Below are 11,957 nucleotides of genomic sequence, written 5' to 3'. Positions count from 1 at the left end.
TGGAGGTCTTTGTCATTAAAACTTTTGAAAACTCTCCTAAATGTTAATTAGCTTTGTATACTCAAAATTTTAAGTCTTTGTCTTCCAGGAACCAGACCAAAAATATTGATGACTAATTTTGCACTCAGGGGTTCATCCAGTTTTTTTTCCCAATCAACTGATACCACTTGCTTCTGAATTGCTATAGCAAGTATCAAACCATGTTTGCAGCAAGTAAGACCATAAGACCATACAGCGGTTTAACAGGACAGGTTCCACTCAGAACAGGCCTCGCCATGGTCGATCAAATAAGTTGAGTGCACGTGCTCAGCGTCATATCCAGAGGTTGTGTTTGGGAAATAGACGTATGAGTGCTGCCAGCATTGCTGCAGAGGTTGAAGGGGTGGGGGGGGTGGGGGTGGGGGGGTGGGGGGGGGGGGTGGGGTTCAGCCTGTCAGTGCTCAGACCATACGCTGCACACTGCATCAAATTGGTCTGCATGGCTGTCGTCCCAGAAGGAAGCAATCTAAAGATGATGCACAAGAAAGCCTGCAAACAGTTTGCTGAAGACAAGCAGACTAATGACATGGATTACTGGAACCATGTCCTGTGGTCTGATGAGACCAAGATAAACTTATTTGGTTCAGATGGTGTCAAGCATGTGTGGCGGCAACCAGGTGAGGAATACAAAGACAAGTGTGTCTTGCCTACAGTCAAGCATGGTGGTGGGAGTGTCATGGTCTGGGGCTGCATGAGTGCTGCCGGCAATGGGGAGCTACAATTCATTGAGGGAACCATGAATGCCAACATGTTCGGTGATATACTGAAGTAGAGATTGGGCCGCAAGGCTGTATTCCAACATGATAACGACCCCAAACACACCTCCAAGACGACCACTGCCTTGCTAAAGAAGCTGAGGGTAAAGGTGATGGACTGGCCAAGCATGTCTCCAGACCTAAACCCTATTGAGCATCTGTGGGGCATCCTCAGATGGAAGGTGGAGGAGCGCAAGGTCTCTAACATCCACCAGCTCTGTGATATCGTCAGTGGAAGAGGACTCCAGTGGCAACCTGTGAAGCTTTGGTGAACTCCATGCCCAAGAGGGTTAAGGCAGTGCTGGAAAGTAATGGTGGCCACACAAAATATTGACACTTTGGGTCCAATTTGGACATTTTCACTTAGGGGTGTACTAAATTTTGTGGCCAGCGGTTTAGACATTAATGGCTATATGTTGAGTTATTTTGAGGGGACAGCAAATTTACACTGTTATACAAGCTGTACACTCACTACTTTACATTGTAGCAAAGTGTAATTTCTTCAGTGTTGTCACATGAAAAGATATAATAAAATATTAAAATTTCACAGTTGGGAGTTTACATCTCACAATTCTGACTTTTTTTCCCGAATTGTCAGATATAAGCTTACAATTGCGAGAAAAGATGTCAGAATTGTGAGATATAAAGTTAGAATTGCGAGACATATTCTCACAATTCTGAGAAATAGTCTTTTTTTTCTCAGAAATGTGAAATATATACTAACTATTGTGAGTTATAAAGTCCAATTCTGAGGGAAAAAAAAGACTATTTTCTTACATTTGCAAATTTACATCTTACAATTCTGACTTTTTTTCTCAGAATTACGAGTTTAAATCTCGCAATTCTCACTTTTTTTCCCTCACAACTGAGTTTATATCTCACATTTCTGACACTGCTTTTTTAGAATTGCGACTTTATTTCTCAGAATTGTAAGTTCACACCTCAAAATTCTGACTTTACCTCTTGCAATTGTGAGTCAAAATTGTGACAAAAAAAGTCAGAATTGTGAGATAAAAAGTCACAATGACCTTTTTTTTTATTCAGTGGTGGAAACAGGCTTTTGACTAGCTTTAGGCTTTAACAGAAATGATGCAAATGTATGATCCTATATGACCCGTTCCATATTTGTCAAGTATTCTAAGGGTTTGGTGAAAAATAAACCTAAATGTTCTGTATTATTTAGGCAAAATTCTGACAAACAAAAGGAAGATATTTACATTTTTTTGTGTGTGTGTGGTATCAAAAAGAAAGAAGATCATACGGCATTAAAACAACACCAGGGTGCAAGTAGGTCATAATTGACAGAATTTTCTGTTTTTATGTTGCAATCGTGAAGAAATTTCATGGGTTTTTAACATCCATTCAGTTTGCTAAACCTCTTCAGTTAACCGTGTAATTTAGTTATGACATAGAAATCACATATTTAGATTTAACCCAAAAGAGTTTACACTCAGCTAACCCTCTTTGCCCCAAATCTCATCTTATTCAAACAGCATTACTAGCTCTATAAGATTGTTCGGCTGAGAATAGGCTAATAATCATGAATCAACTCCATTATTTATCCAATCCACGTCTGTTTTGTTGTCGTTTTGCTGTGGTATATGTGCACAGTGGACACAATTAGCAAATTGATGTCCATGTTAAATCGTTCCTTTCACTAGCAGGCGGGCTTGGCAGATGGTGGCCCCTGTTTTGGAGTCAGTCCCCCCATACACAGCTGGCCAAAGCTGTATATTCAGACAGGGGTAGTGAGTTAGCACTGTCAGGCTCCTGTAGGCCCTCACACAAAGGACTGCCCCGAGGGGGAAGAAACGCCCCCTTTAATGCATGCTTATTTAGGACTACCACAGCACAGGGGCGGTTCGTCCATTTTTTATCTTTTCACAAATGGATGCCTGTCCTTAGAGTATTCAGTGTTTCAGAGGCAAATGCTTGCTTTGAGTGCATCTGCCGTTTCACATTGATTATATAATGGAAATATGGACTCATTCCTCATGAATCTTAGTAAAGGTACTTACCATATTAGCACCAAGCTTTAACTAGAAGATTATAGCTGGTTCCAACACTAAAATGAACATCTGAGTCATTGTCATTCTCTGCAAATGGTTCGTCTTTGTGTCTCAATGACTAAATTAACAGGATTTTGGCCTTATATGCATTGATAGATTCACATTTATTTAGTATGCAATGCAAAATATTTTTTTTAATTAAACATGTTTGTTTTACATCAAAATATGAGCAGATTTACATATTCATTAACATTAAATATTAATGAGTTAAACAGACAAAAAAGGCATATTATAGCTAAACGTAGCTTTTAATGAGATTTAAACAGTATTCTTTCACTGTCCGTCTTTATTTTTAATGGTACAAACCAAAAAATTAACTGTAAATGCATGAAGGAAATCAAAACATAATATATTATATATTACAAATGGCACATTGGCCGTATTTTAACTCACTTTTCTTGCTGTTGTAAATAATATTTGTTGCTGATATTCAACCCTGTAACATTAAATCCTTATTTATACCCATATTTATATTTAGAGTGATATAAATGCCATGAAACATGCTGAAAGAGAAATGTCATTTGTTAGTAATTTTATTATTAATATACATAATGTAATATATTAAAACGAAGTGAAAAAACCTATTCATATGATGAGTATTATTCCAAACTTACTGTGATATGGCTGAAATAACAGTACTTTATGGTTTGGATTTGGCTTATGGCTAGTAACAGTAAAAATAAAATTGGTACTTTGCAAGGCTGTAACCATATATGTAGTGTTATGGGTTATAGTTTAATAATCAGCCACCAAAAAACCCACTTCTGTTGATTACTGATCTAAATAATAATGGGAATCATTTCCTTACCGTGGTTCCCAGTGTCTATTGTGGTGATATTGAGCATTGGAAATTGGTAGTCCTTGGATCCTTGGTGAGCCTTAGTAATCTTTTCCAATTCAATGATTAAAAAAAAATGGAAATAGTTCACTTCATAACTTTATAAAACTGGTTAACAATTCTTAAGAACTCTGGCAGAGCTGTCCATTATTATGCCAACACAAATGGAGAGGGAGGTGAGTTGGAGTGTTGATGTGGCACACTGAGAAGTATAAAACTCAGAGGACAGATGGGTCGGAACAGAACGTACCCATTGTGACTCAGTCATGTTCATCATTTCTTCGTAATTTTCCATCTTGGCCCAAATCTGTGCAAATTACTATCCGAGATCCATTAACCAATCAGATTTTGTGATTCTGTCCATGTGTTTAACATGTCTAGTGCAAGCAAAAGTATCTAAATGATATCTGTTTTGTTAGAATGCAATAGGAATAACCCTAAATTATTTACGAAAAGCTTGTCTTTATCTGTCACTGTCCATAAGAACATTACAACAATAGAAACTAAATCAAGAGTTGTGTGTCTACACCCATTATATCACTCAAAGGACTGTGACAGTGTCGATGCTACACTGCACGGACCGTGTCAATAAGAACCTTCTCTCTTTGTTTGTCTCTCTCTCTGTCTTGTGACAGCATGGCTGAAGGGACTTCGAGTTCCTCTGCACAGTGCTGGCATAGAATATAAAACAGAGCTCTAAGGAAATTTTGTTTAGCTCACACAAAGCATGTTCTTTACCTTAGCGCTGACATACTGATGATAAACAAGTCCACAGAAGTACACACAGCTATTTCTCTTCATATTCTGATTTGCCTCACCTCTTGTTAATTACATTAGTACTGATTAATAGTGGCTGACTTATTGGGGTTTTCAATGGCAAAATTGATAGGCTACAGTTTTCTGGTGCATAAGGGTTTCAATGTTGCAAATATGTACAAAAATTTTTAGAATTTTTTATTTGTTTTGTTACATTTACTTTTACTCAAAATTCGCTAAACAGCATTTGAAACCAAAAAAAAAAAAAAAAGTCACTAGACTGTGAAACTGACACACTTCTGTCAGTTATAGTTACTATCAACTTGTGGTATGCAAAAAAAAAAAAATTAATATAAAATATATATATTAAGTTTTATTTTTTTTACATTTTTTTCAGATATCTGCCAAATGAATCGCCCAAAAATATCTGTATACAAATATCAGCCAAATTAATCGGTTTGGCCACAAATCTAGCCTAATACTTACAAAGTACTAAATATTCTGCCATTATGATACAGAAGGAAAAAACCTGGAAGGCAAAAGTTTATAGTTCTTTAATATGAAATGCTTTGTATTTTTAATATTATGCTCTTCAACCGCTGTTCCGGAGCAGCACCAGGCAAGGGAGCTTTCTCTGGAAAATCAATGACTAAGTATGCCTAGAAACGCACGCACTGGGATACACCCATGTAAATCATGTACATAACCATTAATCATGAATTTAGTAGATAAACAGTACGCGCATAAGACAATACAATAGGATAAGGAAATACAGTGTCACCCAGATGAATCAGCATATTCAGAGTGTGGCTCGACTTAACATTATGCTGTTTCATGTGAGCGAGTGAGTGAATTGCTCACTGGTCGTACAGCCTCAGATGCATGCAGCTGCAATCCGGTATTGTTTAAGTATGGTGCGCGCGCAATGACCGTGTCCATGGTGCTGAACGTTACGCGAGAATCATATTGAAACAAACTATTAATGCTCGGAGAGCATGCATCTATTTCTGAGACCCAAAGGAAAAGAATAAATTGCTCCAAAGTGTGCATGCATGCGACTTAAAAGCATTTAATCGACATGGAATTATGTGATTTATTCATGAAAACGTCGCTCGTTTTTACTATGAAACATAGCACGTGAGTCTAATGGTGGTGCATGATGTATAATAACCCTTCCTTGTATAGAAAGCTCAAATTCAATGTTTTTTGAAGAAAAATAACTAGGCAACCTCCCCAAATCTATATCATGCACTTTCATGCACGAAACTGCTATTCAGCACGTGAGTTGCGTGATGCTTTTGCGCGCATTAAAAATATATTTCCAAGTGAAATCTCCAATGCAATGACACCAAAATGAGAGAATAGCTGAGCAACCTCAACCTATAGTATGCATCAGGATCTTTAAAAGCATGCGCCTTCATGCTTTTGTATTTTGCATGTATTTAAATATTTCCCCGTCTTAAAATCTCAAACGCAATAGCATTGCTCCTCCACTCCAGTTCACCTGTCTGAGGACAAATGGATAATTTAGCAAAAGCAACACTTCTTACCTTCTCTCTCACAAAGCTGGATGGCGTCCAGACTGAGATTCTTTATCATGTCCTCACACGGGCTCGTGGGGCTGCTGACACTGTGTCCCACGCGTGGAACTTCCATCATTGAGTCTCTAAATGAACGATATTCCAGTAGTCAGAGTGACTGCAGTGCCGCAGGACAGATCTTCACTCTGTGCTCTCTCTGTCTCCCACGGGTTTCCACAGTGTGCTGCTGATGAGAGCCACGTCAGCACATCGTCACTGCCGCTCCAGCCGAGCTGAACTCTCCTGCGACGCGCACAGTCAAGGGCAAAGAGCAGTGACTTGCTCTATTGTAATTACACTCCATATTCATATTTGTATGGTCACACACTTTATATCACAGCAGCGCCACTGTACCTGTTGTAAGTACTGTGAAATATTACTATGCTGCTATTTTGCATCATTTTACTGGCACTGATGGACTTCAGATCTGACATTCAATACAAGAGCATGATTATGAGTGTAATATTGCTTTTATACAACAGTTCTATAAAGCAATTATTAAGTGAAAAAAAAAAAACTCAGCAAAACTCACTCTGGCATAAACAGGAAAGAAAGTAATGAAAAAGTTGATGACAATTTCAAATGAAACTACTGAACCAAGAAACTTCAATAGAGTTATAGAGACATAATTTAAAGCATAAACACATTTTTATGTTTTTACTCAAAAAACTAACTTGTTCCAACAAATTTCATCATGACTGAGTGTTGGATCTGGAGCCAATTAATCTTATCTGTTTTAGTTATGAACAGCTAACATAACCCATGTTACTTATATAACATAAATTCAATGAAGATGCAATGTATTACACGTTACTAGCATTTACAGAATGATTACTTTTATAGTCTATGTAGTGAGTGTTTTTTCATGTAGTGACCCACAACCTAATCACGAGTACTACTCTTCAGCACAGTAGTAATCAAACAAATGTCAAGAATATAACAGAAAAAAGCCAAACATAACAGCATTAAAAGTGAAAGTGACGTGAAATACAGCCAAGTATGGTGACACATGCTCTGCATTTAACCCATCCAACGTGCACACACACAGCAGTGAACACACACCGTGAACACACACCCGGAGCAGTGGGCAGCCATTTATGCTGCGGCCACTCTCTAACCATTAGGTCATGACTTCCCCAGGGATGGAGGTCTTTCCCTTTACTAAAAACACACGAAGGGAAAAAAAACCTTAATTTCAACATCTATTCTCCTCATCCAGTCAGTATACGGGGAAGTCGTGGCTATTGGTTAGAGAGTCGGACTTGTAATCCGAAGGTTGCGGGTTCGAGTCTCGGGCCGGCAGGGATTGTAGGTGGGGGGAGTGAATGTCCAGCGCTCTCTCCACCCTCAATACCACGACTGAGGTGCCCTTGAGCAAGGCACCGAACCCCCAACTGCTCCCCGGGCGCTGCAGCATAAAATGGCTGCCCACTGCTCCGGGTGTATGTTCATGGTGTGTGTGTGTTCACTGCTGTGTGTGTGCACGTTGGATGGGTTAAATGCAGAGCACGAATTCCGAGTATGGGTCACCATACTTGGCTGAATGTCACTTCACTTCACTTCACTTCACTTCACTTCACTTCACTTCACTTCACTTCACTTCACTATACAGACAGTATGGGAAGCATGCTGGGAACAAGAAATCCACCATCCAATTTTCATACATTTTTAAGTTGATTTGTCAGTTAGTTGCAGTTCTGACTTTTACTCTCAGATGTGCAAGTTCATATCCTGCAATTGCAAGAAAAATCTGAATAGTGAGATGAAAAGAAATCACAATTAATTTTTAGATTTTCTATTCTATGGCGAAAACAACAAACAGAATTGCGAGATGTAAACTCGGAATTCAGAGTAAAAAAAATCAGAATTTCGAGCTATACAGTAAATGGAGAATTGTGAGCTGTAAACTCGAAATTGCGAGAAAAAAATTCTGAGTTTATTTATCTTAGAAAATTCAAAGAATAAGAAAGAAAAAATTGTGATAAAAAGTCACAATTAGAAATTTGAACTTTTTTGCATAATTTACACCAAAACCAAAATGAATATTTATTATGCCAAATGCACAGCAAATTCACTTTTCACAAAAGATGGTGCTGATTAACAAAATTTACTCTACACCTTTCTTTGGACTGTCAATGCTTTAACACATAGTTAAATATTTAATGCAATTAATCAATTTTCTCATATTTCTCAGATTTTCTTCTCTAAATATTTGTCTTGGAGTGAATAGCCCTTACTGCATTATGTGTGTCGACAAATTGAGAGATGTGGGAATTGTTTCTGCGGTAATTGACAACATTTCACAGATGCTGTCAATAGAGCTTAAATTTGTTGAACCAGAACATCCTGTTATACATTAAAGATAGTTCACCCAAAAAATTTTAATTCTGACATCATCTACTCACCCCTGATGCTCCAAGCCATGTAAAGTGTAACATAATCTCAAACTGGAATCTAATACAGAAAGTATTATCTAAAGTGTTATCTTATGAACATAGTGGAAAGCTACAAGTGTTTATTATGCTCCTGGGCACATGGTGAACACAGAACGGATTAACGCTGAATGAAAAGTGAATTAAATGTTTTGTTATGTAACAAGATTACAGCCCGTCTGCTATCTTGTTGCCCCATGGATATTCTGGTACACTTTGTCAACCAAATAAGTTTGAATCTAGTAAAGGAGAGGATAAACTGGTGGATCTCTCTCATATGCTCCTCTCTGAATAACAAAAGAAGGTCACACTTTATATTAGGTGGCCTTAACTACTATGTACTTACATCAAAAAATAATTACAATGTACTTATTGTGGTCATATTGTATTGCAAAACACTTTTTTCTGCTATTGAGGTGGGATACAGGTAAGGTTAGGGACAGGTTTGGTGGTATGGGTATAGGTTTAAGGGTGGGCTAAGGTGTAAGGGATGGGTCAACAGTGTAATTATAAATGTAATTACAGAAATAATTACAGATGTAACTACATATAGGTATTTTTAAAAATATAAGTGCAATGCAAGAACATGTATATACACAATAAGTGCATTGTATCAAATGATTGATTTAAATGTAAGTACATAGTAGTTAAGGCCACCTAATACAAAGTGGGACCCAAAACAATTATCGCATATGTGGTTGTATTGGATTAGCTGGGAAACATCCAAATGTTCTCATTATCTGTGTTAAGGATGAGTTCAGACAACAAAAGATGATTTACAATAGATGGTGTTACATTGCGACACATTTATGCATCTAAACCAAAACATATTTCAAACCAGCAACCAAATCTGGCATGAACTGCCCCATAAATGTTGTTTCTTATGCACAGCCAGTCTGCTTGTCTGAGGACACTGAAGTTTTTATGGCAGCTGCAGTAACGTGTGACTTTACCAACTGGCCACTGGCTCTTTTATTTAGAAGGCAGGACTTATTACGACATATTTCGTGTCGTCTTTCTCCATATTACTCCCCTTATTAATTACTAACGTCAATGCACTATCCTCTTTAGGAGTTTGTTTGCATCTGTACAGCCTCCAGAAGATCTCCAGCAACAGGAACAAGTGAATGGTTCATCCCCAGTTAATGGTAACGGCGTCCCCAGTTGTGTTGAAGGATTATATGTTTGTTTGGAGCATTTGACTGCAGATAGTATGTAAGCGAGGCATAAACATTTCAGTACAATTGTCTGGACTTTCTAGGGCAATAATTATCAAAAACATGTTAAAATGTACCCTTTGGGAAGCTATAATAAATCCTATTAAGCCTACAGGATAACTCCAAACTTCACAAAATCTGGTGAGCACATGTGACAGGTGATTCTAAACAAGCATGCAAAGTTTTGAAAGGAGATCAGACCACAGCTGGCGCTATAATAGTCATAAAAAAAAAAAAAAAAAATGTATATATATACACAGGTGCATCTCAAAAAATTTGAATATCGTGAAAAAGTTCATTTTTTTTGTTGTAATTTATTTCAAAAAGTGAAACTTTCATATATTATAGATTCATTACATGTAAAGTAAAATATTTCAAAAAATTTTTTGTTTTATTTAACAATAATTATAGCTTACAGCTCATGAAAGTCAAAAATCCAGTATCTCAAAATATTAGAATATTTACATTTGAGCGTCATTAAATGACCATCACTACTGTATAAATTCCAGGTATCTCTTGTTCTTTGAAGCCACGATAATGGGGGAGACTGCTGACTTGGCAGTGATCCAGAAGATGAACATTGACACCCTCCATAAAGAGTGTAAGTCACAGAGGGTCATTACTGAAAGGGGTGGCTGTTCACAGAGTGCTGTATCAAAGCATATTAAATGCAAAGTTGACTGGAAGGAAGAAATTGAGTAGGAAAAGGTGCACAAGCAACAGGGATGACCTCAAGCTTGAGAATACTGTCAAGCAAAGCTGATTCAAACACTTGGGAGAGCTTCACAAGGAGTGAACTGAAGCTGGAGTCAGTGCATCAAGAGTCACCACGCTCAGATGTCTTCAGGAAAATTTCTAACTGTGCCCATAAAGCATGAAACTAATTATGCACATGGTTAAGTAGTTCAATAGACTGTGCAATATCATGCCAGGATGAGGCAAACAATAGCTGAGGCAACAATAAATGAGGCAAACAATAGCAAAGTCACATGCTTGAATGGTCACACTATAGATGCTTTTCATTCAGATCAAACAGACAAGAAAGCATATCTTAACTTGCATTTCTTGTGCCAGCTGAAGCAGGAGCAGTGTGTGGTGATGTAAAGTGGTTGGAGATACAGTAGAGTTGTCATCAACCCCTGAGAGGGCAGATAATCCAGTACCCCCACCCTGCTAACTATTAATAATCTGCTGGTATGATCCTCCTCCCCCAGCATTCTCCAGCAGCCTATAAAAACCCTACAAACCCATCCCCCTCTAAGCATCCCTCCTTTGCCTCTGTTTGTCCATTCTCAAAATTAATTCAAATCTTGCACGCGAAAGACAAAAGATAGGCCTACATTTTATTTTCAGCAATACATTTTTATTAGTCATAAAAAAAGTCATATTTTACATTACACAACACAGCTTTCTGTATTCTAGAAGTGCTGATGTTGCAGCACAGGCTAATTGGAAAAATGTGCCTCTACTTACATTTTTCTCAAAACAAAAAAAAAAACTCCCATTAAATTATAAAAAATTTTATTTCTGAATGTTGTCTGAAAATTCTAAATGTCTTTTTTTTATCTTAAAGGAAAATTCCATTTTATAATTTGTTATAAAATGTTACTTTTGAATGATCTCAGTATATTTGGAAACAAACAGTAAGTTCAGAAATAAAATGTTCCATAAACAATGTATAAATAAAAAATTTTGCCACGTGAAAAGACCAGATAACTCAGAACAAACATGCTATTAACATTAGTAGAAGAACATTTGTTCATTAGCCCACCCGGTACAGCAGTGTTTTTGTGATGCGTTTGTTTTGCCTCCCACTATTAAAACTGCAGAGCTTTGATAAACAAAACAAAAAAATAAGCATTCAAATATCATCTTAAGACATTATTGAAATGTACACTGTAAAAAATGAACGTGATTTTAACTTTAAAAGACTGTTAAAAATGCTACAGTAAAAACCTATTAATTGGTTAACAGTAAGTTCCCCTATTATATACGGTGAAAAACTGTATCGGACATTACATGTAATTTTACGGTAGTATGCAGTTTTTGGAAGTGAAAAAGAATGTATAATTTACAGTGAATAACCACATTCTGAGAATTCCCTGCACTACATTCCATATTTGATGTTTTTTCTTTTAAATCATACGTTCCTTCTTAGATTTTTTTCTATCAGTTGTGTACATAAGTCGTATATGTTAATCGAATGTTGTTAAATTGATGTTTATTGCATTACTTCAGTTTAATGTGTGTTATCATGGTGTTTAGTGTTTG

This window comes from Barbus barbus (assembly GCF_936440315.1).
Source record: "Barbus barbus genome assembly, chromosome: 38".
Lineage (NCBI taxonomy): Eukaryota > Metazoa > Chordata > Actinopteri > Cypriniformes > Cyprinidae > Barbus > Barbus barbus.
Note: the sequence above shows the minus strand (reverse complement) of the source record.